Source organism: Myotis davidii, unplaced genomic scaffold, assembly GCF_000327345.1.
Source record: "Myotis davidii unplaced genomic scaffold, ASM32734v1 scaffold247, whole genome shotgun sequence".
NCBI lineage: Eukaryota > Metazoa > Chordata > Mammalia > Chiroptera > Vespertilionidae > Myotis > Myotis davidii.
Window position 1 is genome coordinate 2,602,629 of NW_006299593.1, and position 14,727 is coordinate 2,617,355.

General features: G+C 43.4%; 1 pseudogene; it reads right to left on the bottom strand.

The window, feature by feature from the left end:
* Window positions 1-1,511: 1,511 nt before the first annotated feature.
* On the bottom strand, window positions 1,512-3,473 carry LOC107184913 (annotated as a pseudogene).
* Window positions 3,474-14,727: the final 11,254 nt, after the last annotated feature.

Sequence of the window (14,727 nt, forward strand, 5' to 3'; positions counted from 1 at the left end):
TCCCTCCTTCCCTCTCTCCCCCTTCCTATCCCTCTCTCAAAACAATTAAATTTTTTAAAAATCACTTCCGATGTGTCTCCTGTTTTGAATTTCCCATTCATATTTCTCATTTTCTTATTTGCAAGCACTTCCTACATATTGAAAATAACATTTTGTTTGTCAGATGTGTTCCAAACAGGTTTTTCCAGTTTGTCCATTCATTGTCTTTTAACTCCGTTCCTCTGGAATGTCTCCAAGCCACATCATCTGATGGTAATTCACTAAGTAATCACAATTTACCACTAATAATCAACATTTACTGAACATGTTCTAAGTGCTTCATGTGCCATTAATCTTCACAATCACCCTATAGATTGAGTACTGTTAGTTCTGTTTTACAGATGAAACAGATAAAAGGGTAATTTGCCTAGTCACCCAACATAGTAAGGGATGCAATATGATCCCAGACCTGTCTGACACCCAAGCCCCAGGTTCCAAGTCTGTGCTGTCCAATACAGTGAAAGGTAACTATTAAACACTTGAAATGTGTGGCCAGCCTAATTTAGAAGACCAAATATGAAAGACTAGGAGATACCTAATTATTAATTTTAATTACATATTAACATTTTTAATACATTGACCTAAGTAAAATATTTTACTGTTTCTTTTTTTGAATGTGGCTACTAGAAAATTTAAAATAGTAATCAAGCCCTAGCTGGTTTGGCTCAGTGGATAGAGCGTCAGCCTGCGGACTGAAGGGTCCCGGGTTTGATTCTGATCAAGGGCATATACCTTGGTTGCAGGCTCTGGCCCAGGCCCTGGTCCCAGCCCGTGCAGGAGGCAACCAATGAAGGCTTTTCTCTTGCATCGATATTTCTGTCTTTTCCTCTATCTTCCACTATCTCAAAATCAATGGGAAAATATCCTCAGGTAAGGATTAAAAAAAATAGTAAATTATATTTCTATTGACAGGACAGTTCTAACCACTTTCCTACACTGCCATCCTTCACTTAGGCCCATAATGGCGAACCTTTTGAGCTCGGCGTGTCAGCATTTTGAAAAACCCTAACTTAACTGTGGTGCTGTGCCATATATAGAAATTTTTTTATCCTTGCAACCATAGTAAAACAAAGATTTATATTTTTGATATTTATTTTATATATTTAAATACCATTTAACAAAGAAAAACCAAAAAAATGAGTTCGCATGTCACCTCTGACACGCGTGTCATAGGTTCGCTATCACTGACTTGGGCGAAGACAGTCTTCATGGCCCTTTCAGTCTTTTCCAATTACATCACACTGTTGGCTTCTAAATTTGTTATGAAACTAAAACCTCCTAGGTTTTAAAAAAAATTTTATTTTTAGGTGAATTAAAATCATCCTAGGACCTCACTTATTTTTTTTTTTTGACCAATACAAAAGTTTATTTAACAAAAGTTCAATGTGAAAATGGACAGGACTCGATTTTTATATTGTAGTAAAACAGGTGCTGTGGAGAGGGGACATGGTGAATACAGCCATTCTTTATCCTCATTCCAAGGCCTCTAACATGGTGATACTATTTCCTCCTATTATAACCACAAGAGGCCTGATGCATGAAATTCATGCAAGAGTAGGCCTTCGCAGCCCCAGCTGCAATGGCCGGTCCTCACAGCTCCAGCTTCCTCGGTCATTCAGCTGTTTGGCTGTTACGTTGATTTGCATATCATGCTTTTATTATTATAGGTTCCAATATTCTATTGCCCACCAGTTGCTATCTCCGCACTTCATCAATGTATCACCTGATTCATAAAGGGATCAAATCTCCACAGTATTCCTTGGACGTGTCTGCCACCATTTAATTTCAAAGATAACTTCTTGTTCGTAAATTTTTTTAATTCGGCAGGGTGAGTTAGCTCATGGTCTAAGCGAGCTCAAAGATAGCTCCAAACGGAATTTGTGGCCTCTTACGCTCAGGACCTCACTCTCTTGAATATTCTCAGTCCCCTCCACTCTTTCTCATATATGACCAGGTTTTGTCACCTCGTCATTAACCCCATCTGGATGTTCTCCAGTGTGTGGCTTGTCCCCCTCAATCCCTCAGTGTGGGAACACAGCCATTGCAGATAACACAGAAAAGTGATGCCAGAGCGTAGAACGATGGTTACCAGGGGTCCAGGCAGAATTGTTATTTAATGGGTACAAAGTTTCAGTTTGGAATGATGGAAAAGTTCTGGAGCTGGATAGTGGCCATGGTTGAATGTACTTATGCCACTTTAACTGTACACTTAAAACTGATAAATTTTATGTACATTTAGCAACTTTGTAAAAAGGAGTGAAGTTATAAAACATATTGCAACATAGATGAACCTTGAAGACATTATGCCAAGTAAAATAAGGCTGACACAAAAGGACAAATATTATATGATTCCACTCACAGGAGATAACTAGAATGCGTAAATTCGCAGACGGGAAGTAGGTCACAGGTTACCAGGGCTGAGGGGAGGCCTAGTAAAGAAAAGGGGGGAGGGCAGAGAGCAATGGTTGGGTTGGATTAGAGCCCTTTAGCACCCGGGACAGATACGGGCAATCGGCCTCCTGGAGGTGCGCGCTTGGCCCCAGCGCTCTGCCCCCAAGCGCAGGGGCTTTGTCTGGGCGGAATGCGACGCGGGACAACTGGGTCGGAGATGGTGGCGGGGCCCAGGATCCGGGCCAAGTCCCTCCGCCTGCTCGCTCTGGTCTGTCCCTCAGCTCCGCGCGCCCCGCGCCTGCCCTTTGAGGCGCGGGCGGCGCATTGCGCCCTCCCCCATCGCGCCATCTCCTTGAACAAAGAGCTCGGAGAAACCCTGCGCGGCGCGCTGCACACGCCTGCGCTGCCGCCCACGGATTGGAAATAACCGGCAGCGGCGTGGCTGTGGGGTGGCCCCGCCGGCCAGTACCCGGGGCCCTTCTTGTCTCAGGGTCTTTATCGCCGAGTCTGGGGGCCTGGGTGTTCTGGGGTTTTGTTTTGCACTTGGTCCTTTTACTCTGTAAGTATTAAAGATTTTCTCCCTTTTTCTCTTTATCTTCCACTATCCCAATTTTCCCCGTGCCCACGCAATGTCAGACACACACACACACACACACACACACACACACACACACACACACACTCACACACTCGCGCGCGCAGTGTTTCCATTTGTTTTCCCAAATGGCATCCTATAACATACGCCACCCCGCATCTTGCTTTTCTAATATATCGTGGACATGCCAAGTCCCAGCTGGGATCCACTCTTTTGAGGGCTGACTATTATTAATCCACGGCATGAAGACATCTCAGCTCATTTAAGGGTTCTGTCGATTATGTCCTTCCCTTTGTTTCCTGTGTTTTGCCACGATTAACGGTGCTGCCAGGAACATACAGCCCCCAAACCTGGAGCAATTCCTGTTTTCACCAGTAATGTCCGAGAACTCGTTCTCCTCAGGCCCACGAGCCTTTTGCGGGTCCGACGGGTGTAAATACAGGGGCATCGGCGCCTGCTTTCCACCCAGATGGAACCCACCGGCGCTGCCGTCTCCCTCCTGCCTTCCTCTCCGTTTCCACCCTGCTGCTACAGAAGACTAGCTTTTTCTCCTCCCTGGCAAGGCTGAGTTCCTGGGGCCCCAGAGCTCTCTCCTCCCACCCCCCACTTCACCCCCACCCTCTTTCACCTAAACGCTCCCCCTCACATGTTCAATTTCATCTTCTAAAGCTGCTCACATCTCCCCATCCTAAGGAAAAAAAGAATCTGCTACTCCTTTCTTTGTCCTATTGCTTTCCTTCCATTTACTACACAACATGAAAATCATCTTCGAATTATTTAGCTGTTAGATGCTATGCCCATGGCTCATAATCCAAAGGTACAACATAAAAGGGAGAGATAGCAGGGCGTGGTCTGCTCATCACCCATTCTCCTCCCGCAAGGCCAAGACTGATACCACTTTCCTTGTATTTTTCCAGAAGAATGATAGCAATGTATATCTATGTCACCCACAGGAGCAGAAGGTGCACGTTGCTCTGGAATGTCGCATTACTTCTTGGAAGTTTGTCTGCTCTGCCTGGCTCCTCACCAGTTTCCCACCCATTCTTTCCTCCGCTCTTCTCACACACTGAAGCTGCTTTCTCTCACGTCTGCTCCCTTCCTCGAGGCTGTCTCCCATATCTGATCAAGTGCTGACAGCGCCTCTATTGCAATATTTATTTCTCCAGTTCTTCCTCTTTGTTCCTCTCACTCCACCTTCTTTGGGCCTCCTTTGTCACCTTGCCAAGCCACTGCAGTAGCCTCCTGGCTGTCCCCTCACAAGATCTGGTGTTGATTCCTCAGTTTGCCCCTGGTTGTTGACCCAGTACCCCACAGCAAATACTCTCCCCAGGAAATGGCCCCCTACTTTGAGGAACTGATACATTATCGCATGGAAAGAGCCCTGGCCTGGGTAACCAGAGGCCAGGGTAGAACCCAGACCTGCCCGCTCCTTGCCTGGTACTGCCTTCCTCAAATCGTTCCACATCTCTGGTTTCCTCGCCAGATGACTTCCAAGGCCTTCTGGCTCTAGCCTCTGTGAGGATCAATTACAGTTTCACTGCTCCCCGATCCCCACTCCCCGTGCTGGCTCTTTCCTCAGTCAGCCATACTTTCCATTTCCCTCTCACCGTGCCTGAGGAGGTCCGATCCTACTCGTTCTTGAAGAGCTGACTTTTAGTTGTGGTTTTCCTCAAAAAGTCTTCTGTGGTTTCCCCAAATGAGAGGAACTGCTTTGTCCGTGCATGGCATACTCCACAACACTTTCTCTCCAGTGCACTAACGGCACTGACCACTCTGCCTTGTGGAGTCGTTCCATACCTGTCCTTCTACCACTGTCCACCTCTCCTCCATCTTCTCTAGCGTAGTACTTTCTACAGTACCTGGTAGAGGGATGTGGCTGTGGGAGTCCCAAGACCTGGACCCCCATTCCCAGCTCTGACATTAAATAGTTTTGTTACCTTGAACATGTCATATAGCCTGTTTGAGCCTCAATTTCCCCAAATGTAAAATAAGAATAATAACCTATTTCATGGTGCTGCTATGTTGATTAGGTAAGATAATACATGACAAAGTGCTCTGTGAACTTTAAAGCTATCTACAGATGTAGGTAATAATAGTATAGATAAATATTTCTCTGATGCTGGTAAGAGTGATTGCCTTTCCACAGCAGAATTTAAGAAGAAAGTGGGGAAAATTGTGGAAAATGAGTTTTTTCTCTAGGGTCTAGTCTTAAAATTTGGGGACTGCATTCTAGTTATTCCTTTTAGATTAATTACCAGGTGGCATTAAATATAATAGTAAAAGTTAGAAATAACCTAAAAGATTATGGTTGATGGGAATAATATGTGGTCATTAAAATTACATTTTTTGAAGAATATTTAATGTCATGGGAAACATAACATAAAAGTTTAAAAAGCATACTAGATCGAGTATGTGGAAGGAAGGTGTAGGAGGGGAAGAGGCTTTTCCCACCACTTTCATAGTTTCTTATGAGGCCTCCAAATGAGGCACCTAGTGCCAGAGAACTTGGAATACATTCCAGAGCCTGAGTCCTCCACAAATAGCTCATTCCTTGCCTCCAGGAGCAAAGGACTCAGAACAGATGAACCTGGAGCCTAGTGCCTCAGGGGAGACCATGCCCTGTCCCAGATCAGGGATAGCCTTTGGCCTGCCTCTGTGTCCCTGTGGCCTGACATACCAGAGTCCTCTCTGCACTGTTTCTCCTAGCTGTACTGGGAGAAACATAACCTCTATCAAGGGACAAATAGAACTTGTCAGGGCCTGCTTTGACATTGTCCAGAGAGGGTTTACAGGAAAGGCCCCCTCTAGCCAAAAAGCAGAATGCAAGTACAAACACTGGAGAACAAAGCTACAAAAAGAGGGGCATGGGCTATAGGAGTAAGCAAAAATGAGCCATCACCGGTGGTTGGGGAAGCTCAAGGGACTCCAGAGAGAAAGTAGCATTTATGCTGGCCATGGAAGGATAGTAGGAATTAGGCAAGTGGAGATATGATCATTAAAGCAAAGCTGTATGCTTGTTATCTTACCCACATTTTATACTCATGGTTGGGGGAGGGAGGTGTTTTGTTTAAAGTATCCTTTCCCCCCTTAATTGCAACTTTTATTGTAGAAAATGTGGAAAATAATTATACAAAAAAAGAATAAAAGTCTCCTATAACATTACCAACCTAGAGCAGTGATTCCCAACCCTGGTTGCACATTAGAATCTCCTGGGGAGCTTTTAAGAAATACCACGAACTATCTGTAGAGAGTCTGATTCATTTGGGATGAGGTGGGGGGTCCCCATGTCCACACTCACAGACACACAAGCACACACATAAACCCACATGTCCACCCATTCCATGAGCAAACCTTGCCAGTCTATCTTTAGAATATATCCAGGATCTGAACACTTCTTACCATCTCCTGTGCTGTCATCCAAGTCACTACCTTCTGCCTGGGTTTTTTTAAAAAATATATTTTATTGATTTTTTTTACAGAGAGGAAGGGAGAGGGATAGAGAGTTAGAAACATCGATGAGAGAGAAACATTGAACAGCTGCCTCCTGCACACTCCCTACTGGGGATGTGCCCGCAACCAAGGTAAATGCCCTTGACCGGACTCGAACCTGGGACCCTTGAGTCTGCAGGCTGATGCACTATCCACTGAGCCAAACCGGTTAGGGCTTGCCTGGATTATTGATACAGCCTCCTGACTAGTTTCCAATTTCTATCTTCAGCTCCCACCTGTCCCCCACGTCTGTTCTCTACATTGCATTCTCCAGAGCGATCCTTTAAAAGCATAAGTCAGGTCCCTTCTCTATCCAAAACTCCCCTATGGCTCCACATCCCACTCAGAGTAAAAGGCAAATTCTTAGAACAGCTACAATGTCCTACATGACCTGACATGGCTACGTCACTGACTTTGTCTTCTCATACCACCGACCCCCTTTGCTGTCTGTACTCCAGCCACACTGCCTGTTTGCTATTTTTCAAATACAAGAATGTTGCTGCCCCAGGGCCTTTGTACTTGCGGTTCTCTCTGCCTAAATTCCTTTGGGAGTTCTCACCTTTCCTTCAGGTCTCTGACAGATGTCAGCCCATCAGAGGGGTCTTCTCTGACCACCCTAAATAAACCTGCGAAGATCCCCTTCTCCCACACTTCCAACGTCTTTTTATCTGCTTTACTTTTTACCAGGACACTTTTGATCACCACACCTGTATCTTTTTTGTTAATCCCAGGCCCCAGACTTAAAGTCTGATAAAGTGTCTCATGAAAACAGCTTTTTCTGCTTCTGTTTCAAACCTTTCTCTCCACTGATATTCATCAGTCCCATTTTCTGCCTTTCCTAGCTCCCAAGCCTGCATTCCCCAACTCTTCCATCCTCCTGCCTCTTCCTATCAGCTCAGGAAAATGAATTTCCAGAGGAGTCACCAGGCTGCCAGTCCCATACATAAGCCAAACTCTAGGCCCAGGCCCGGCTTTGCTAGGGGACTCTGCTATAACTATGCATGTGCTTATTTACTTGTTTATTTATTTTTAACTTCTTACGCAAAGATCATAACATTTCTATTGTTGGACAGTTAGGGTGTTTTCCAGGTTTTTACTATTGTAGGCAACCTTGGACACACCCATGATTACTTCCTTCAGATAACTTATTTGAAGAGGAATTCGTGAGTCAAAGGGTACACGACTTTCAAGGCTTCTGGTGTATAGTGCCAATTTTTCCTTCAGTTTATCTAATTATAGTGCCACCAGCTGTATGTGATTCCTTTTATATTCGTACATCCTTGACAAAACTGGTCTTTAAAAAATATTGGGAGATAAAAAAAATTTTTTTTGTATTAATTTAATTATTGGTGAAGTGGGACATCTTCATCCTGACTTGCAAATGTATGGATTATCAGATTTGGTTTTTATCATTTATACCCTCCAACTCCCAAAGATCTTGGTACTCATTCCCGACCAGTAAGTACCCAGACCAGAAGGCAGAGATCAAACTGTCTTTTGGCTGATCCATTCTTGCAACTCAACATAACTGGATTAGCTGGTAATTGTTTTAGCAGCCAAATGAATGCAATCTGCAGTTATATATTTGGGGCACTTATTTCAGAGATGCTAGCCTGGTTCAATTGAATGACATTCTGAAAGCCAGGATGGTAATCTGCTGCTGATTGATAAAACTCCAGCTGGCAGATGTGTTAAAGATTAGAACCAACGGCTGAGACTGATTTCTGGAGGGGCACTGTTAAACTGCTTCTGTCTAGGATACTAATGAGATTATAAATTTTCCTATCTGATCCACATTAGTAATTTGGTTCAGTCCGCAGGCCGACGCTCTATCCACTGAGCCAAACCGGTTTCGGCAACAAGTTTTATTTTTATTTATTAATTTTTTTAATCCTCATCTGATAATATGTTTTTATTGATTTTAGAGAAATAGGGAGGAGAGAGAGAGAGAGAGAGAGAGAGAGAGAGAAACATTTATGTGAGAGAGAAATATTGATCAATCGGTTGCCTCCTGTTTGTATCCTGACTGGGGATCGAACCTGCAACTTAGGTATGTGTGCTGAGTAGGAATCAAACCTGCAACATTTAGGTGCATGGGGCGATGCTCCAACCAACTAAGCCACTTGGCCAGGGCTAGATGGCAAGTTTTAAACAGCGCCCATGGTATTCCCTGACAGCTGAGATCTAGTATTAACTGGAGAGGATTATAAACCTAGACTTCCCAGTTCTCAATCTATCTAGCCATGGCTTTCAAACTTTTGTTTTTTACTGTGACTTTAAGTAAAATATACATTTTACATTGCAAACCACTGCCCACAAAAATATTTATTTAAAAAAATCTTTTAAAATCTTTTACGAAACATTACTTACCCTAACTGCATGGGATATAGTCTGATATTTCCAGTTTGACTAATTCTAATCTATTTCATTTTAAAAAAGAAAAAAGTGTTGGTCTTGACCTGGTAAATTGACTTTAACCCATCAATGGAGATTCAGAGTTTGAAAAACACAAATCAGAACCATAAAGAGACTGGTTTTCTCTCTTCCCAAATCTTACCCACTTCCATGCCACTTTCACTCAACTCTCACTCCAAGGAGATGATGTTGAGGCCAGAAAATCACCAATTTATAGAGATTACTGAAGACTGGTGACAAACACTAAGGCAGAACTAAACTGTGATTGACACCTAACAGTCAAAAGCAAAATCTCTGGCCCTGACCAGTTTGGAAAAAATCTCTGGTTTTGGATTTCAAGCCTAAGGTTTGGAATGAGATTCATTATACTTTCATGGTCCTGAAATCCTGACCCAAACTACGTATGTTCACTTTAATGTAGTCCTATAAAACTCCTCTTGTCTACTGTGTAATCTGGGATTTGGCAACAAATGGTCAACAGGATCTGCTCCAGCTCAGCTGTTCATGCAATTAGAGTCCAAGGAAAAGGTGACATTATTTTGGGGGCAGAGAAACTAATCTGATACATTCTTTAAAGTTATGTTTACACTGGCATCGAGAAGCCAGCTTCTCCTCTAAGGCAGAGGAGAATCATTAGGTAACATACTCTGAAAGAAGGCTGATAACATAAAGGGAAAAAAAGAAGGGATGAGTCCATTAGAAAGTCCTTATGAGAGATATCAGCCTAGTATTGGGTTAGAAGAACTCAAGTCAAGTCTTCATTCTCTCTGGGATTTCCTAGTGTTCTGTTCTAGGTGAAGTCAAAATTCTTCTGTGCCTCATTTTTCTAATCCATAAATGGTTATAATAATAGCAAATTATAGAGAAATGCAATTGAAATAGCAGTAAGGTGCTCTGCAGTGGTGGTTACTGTTGCTGTTGATTCATATATAGGCCTCCTGAGTTTGAAAGGCTGGCTGAACTACTGGCCATTTAATTTGGTTAGTGATTTGTGTCTATAGCTGAACTCCAGTTAGAGCTAATGGTTCTAATAGCCTTAAATGAGTTTTGGAATTTAGGCCAGGCACCTCTGGTTATTGCTTGTTCGGGGTGGCTGTGCCCAGGCAGATTTTTATACAATGAGCCAAAACACACAGCTAAATGGAGTCAAATACATGGCGAACAATTTTTTAAAAATATATATATTTTTATTGATTTCAGAGAGGAGAGGAGAGGATAAGAGAGATAGAAACATCAATGATGAGAGGGAATCATTGATCAGCTGCCTCCTGCACGCCCTCCACCGGGGATTGTGCCTACAACCTAGGCATGTGCCCTGACCAGGCATTGAACCGTGACTTCCTGGTTCATAGGTCGACACTCAACTACTGAGCCACGCCAGCTGGGCCAATTTCTCTTCTTTTTTAAGACAGTACTTGAGGGTTTCTGGAGAGTGAGCACATTCCGCCAAGCTCCAGAGTAGTCACCCTGGTGCAGTTAAGTTGAATTTTAACTGCACCAAGGGGTCCCCTGAGTTTAAAAATTGCAGATATGTTGCCAAAGTTTGCAACCCCAAATAATGATGAAACTATGAATGGAACAGTATGCAAAGCTGAGGCTGAATTTACAGCTTAGAATACATACAGGGGCTTCTCGGGGTGACAGGGCACTCCTGTTCCCTTCTTCCCTCCCCCAGACAATTTCCTTCTGGGGCAACACCTGGGGGTCTGCCTGGCTCACAGGGATTCCCCCTTTTTCTGAGAAAAACTGATAACCCAGGTTGAGGCCCAGTGGCCATGTCTGGGGTCCAGGATTCCATTTCTCTGGGCAGAGCTGACTGATAGGGCTACGGACACCTAATCCAGGCAGGCAAACCAGATTCTCTCTCCTGAGAATTTGAAACCTGAACGGAGAGCCTCTGAGCCTGGTCACATGAGCCACTACATTATAAAGAGAAGGTCCCCAGGCTGCCTGATTCTGCCTGTCTCGCCCTGTTTGTTACTCTTCCTTCAGCTCTCTGAGCCAGTCTTCTTCCAGGAATGTCCCAAAATTGCTTTGGAAGAACTAAAAAACAACCACCACAATGAAACAAAACAAAAACCAAACCAAGCCAAGAGAGAAAACCATTTATAAATATTACAGCGTCCAAGAAGTGGCAGCATGCTGAAGCAGAGAGAGCATGGGCTTTTGTAAAAACTCCACACCTAGGGTAGTTTTGAATCTGGCCAGCTGTATAAATTTAGGCACGTTCCCTTTTCCGAGCTTTAATTTCCTGTACTCTGTAACGGAGATCTCCTGTGTCATAAAATCGGTTCTTTATTTAGTCAAGCGACATTTATTTTGGTCACTGAGAGCCTGTTTATGCTTATTTCCTAGTCCCAGGCTACATAACAGATAACTGAAGCTTCTGGAAATTAGTGATATTAAAGCACTTTAAGTATCAATCATTACAATTGAACATTCTTTTATTAAACCAGGAACCCTCTCTTTCTCCATCTTTTTTTGGTTTTATTTTATTTATTTACTTTTTTGTTAACCCTCGCACAAGGATATTTTCCCATTGATTTTTAGGGAGAGTGGGAAAGAGGGAAAGACAGAAACATCGATGTGAGAGAAACACATCGACTGTTTGCCTCCTGCACAAGCCCTGACCATGGCCTGGGCTGGAGAGGAGCCTGCAACCAAGGTATGTGCCCTTGACTAGAACCAAACCTGGGATCCTTTGGTCCACAGGCCGACGCTCTATCCACTGAGCCAAACCGGCTAGGGTATCTTTTAAAGAATAGTTCTAGCCCTAGCTGGTTTGGCTCAGTGGATAGAGCATTGGCCTGTGGATTGAAGGGTCCTGGTTTGATTCAATTAAGGGCACGAACCTTGCTTGCAGGAGTGTGCAGGAGCATGCAGGAGGCAACCAATCAATATGTCTCTCTCACATCAGTGTTTCTCACTGTCTCCCCCTCCCTCCCACTCTCTCTAAAAATCAATGGAAAACTATCCTCAGGAGAGGAGTAACAACAACAGCAACAACAAAAAAGGAATAGTTTTAATACTTTTCCTTCTCAAAGATGATTGTAACTACATTCAAAGCAGTCTTAAAAAATTGTGGTGAAATATACATAACATAAAACTTACTACCTTACCATTTCTTTATCTTAACCATTTTTAAAAAACTTATTGATTGATTTTAGGGAGAGAGAGAGAGAGAGATTGATTGATTTGTTGTTCCACTTATTTATGCATTCATTGGTTGCTTCTTATATGTGCCCTGATTGGGGATCAAACCCAGAACTTTGGCTTATTGGGCCGACACTCTAACCACTGGACATAACCGGTCAGGGCTTAACTATTTTTAAGTGTACAGTTCAGTGGCCTGAAGTACACTCACATTGTTGTGCAACCATAGAATCCTCTTGTTTTTAATGTGATTTAAAATATTTAATTGCATTTTAATTTAATTTGTATGGTTTACTAAAAATTGACTAAACTATTAATGGTTTACTAAAACAAACAAAAATTGTTTAAACCCTTTGTCAGACCACTTGTGTCTATTTCTCTGGACTGGGAACTGCAGTGACTGTTAGTATGAACTGGGTCAAGTTCTAAGCACTTTTGAGCTCTGCTCCTGGGAATAGTTCTCAGAAGTTAGGGCTGGGCTGAAGGGAATTTGGGAATTGTCCTGTCCAAGGGCCTCAATTTACGTGGATTTCTATTCAGGCATCAACCCTGACTGAGGAACTAGAGTGGGTACTAGAGGATGGATGCAGCCAGAGTGGCCAGGCCACTGTCTTTCCCAGTGGACCTCATGGCTGTCCAGAGGAGGACGACACAGGATGGTAGGGCAGTGGGTTCAGTTGGCTGGAGAGCAGGAGAAAGGTGCAGATTTGCAGACGATGAGGTAAAAAATGTAGCCTGGGACCAGATTTTGAAGGGTTTCAAATGACACAGAGAAGAGTTCACATTTTATTTTTCTACTGGTAACGGAGTCCGTGGGGTGGGAGTGGAACTGAAGTCCGATCTTACACCAGGGAGTAACACTGTTGTTAGACGTGCATTTCAGGGTGAGCACCGGCAGCAGTGTAGGCGGGAGGGGCACAAAACAGGACTGGGGTGGGCGTCCATGAGAGGCCTGTTGCACTTCGTGGCTGGCAAACATGAACCATCTTTAAAAAAAGATCGCACGTGAGAAAACCAAGTCCACAGCCCAGCCTCCGGTTCTTTCTGAGAGACTGCGATAGGAATTGCATATCAGAATGTGCTGTTTCCCTTCAAATAAGCCCCCTCCCACCTTGCCTGCCTTCTTTTCCTCACTCCATTGCCAGTTTCCCCAAGGCCTTGCTGGAGGAAGGTCCCTTCTCTAAGAATATTACTGTGTTTAAGAGTGAAACTTGTTAGAAAAATGTGAAGCATTTCTAACGATGCCACCTCCACCCCAGCAGCCGGCTTTGCAATGCTATCTTTGTGCCTTCAGATAAAGAGATCAAAGTTTCTCCAAGATCTGATCCCCTCGGCTGATTTACATAAGGAGGAGTGGGGGTGGGGAGAATAGGATAGGCATGATAGGATACAGATGGAAGTTTCTGTGTCAAAGGTGAAGTCGTCTCAAGAGAGGGAGAGAGGGAGAGAGGAGGGAGGGAAGAGAAGAGAGAGAGAGAGAGAGAGAGAGAGAGAGAAGAGGAAGAGAGAAAGAAATATCAAAAGGTGGCCTCCTGTAGGGTTTTCCGTTATGGCTGTAGCATTAAATCACTAGCAAGGGAACCAGCCCTATTCTCCGGCTGTGGGATCAGACACAAAATCTAGGGCAGAGTGACCTCAATCTAGAGCGGCGATTTTCAACCCTTTTCATCTTCTGGTACACATAAGCTAGTTACAAAAATTCTGCAGCACACCAAAATATATATTTTTTGCTGACCTGACCAAAAAAAAAAAAAAGTATAATTTTGATTCGTTTACACTGGATGGCTATTGTGTTGGCTGTTGTCACTTACTTGACAATCTAAGGGGGAGAGGTCAGTAACCCTGACTAAATAGTCAGGTATTGCATGTTTTAAAAATTCTTGCGGCAAACTGGTTGAAAATCGCTGATCTACAACCCTGAAATGCCTCTGCTGGAAGCTGCCTGTAGGCCTATCTGGGCTAACCCGCCCTTTTAACAGATGTGGGAGATGGCATCTCAGAAGTGGCAGACAAGTGCTCTTGGCTTTTTTAAAAGATTGAGTTATGTTTGACATATAATGTGTACATGTAAAGTGTACAGAATGTTAATTTGATACCTAAATATTGTCATTGTAGTGACATTAGCACCTCTATCATGATAAATAATTATCCTTTTTTTTCATGGTTGGAATTATTAAGGTCTACTCTTTTAGTAAGTTTGATGATTATAATACAGTATTGTTGTCTGTATTCACTATACTGTGCATTAAATCTCTAGGGCTAAAAAAATACATCATTCAATTAACCAATCAAATCTGTAGGCCTTAGTTACTCTTTGTTGTAAGTGCTCTTGGCTTTCTGTCCAGTGTACTTTTCATAATCTCCTCCTGCTTTCATCCACTCAGTATGTGTGCATGTGGTTATGGGTTTATAATAAAAAAAAATTGAGAGATGAATAAAATTGAACAGAATGTGCCCTAAAGTGGCTGTATTTTAAAAATGTACCAATTCAGCCCTAGGTTTGGCTCAGTGGATAGAGCATCAGCCCATGGACTGAAGAGTCCCAGGTTCGATTCTGGTCAAAGACACGTTTCTCAGTTGCAGACTCAATGTGATCCCCAACCAGGGTGCGTGCGGGAGGCAACCAATCAATGTGTCCCTTTCAC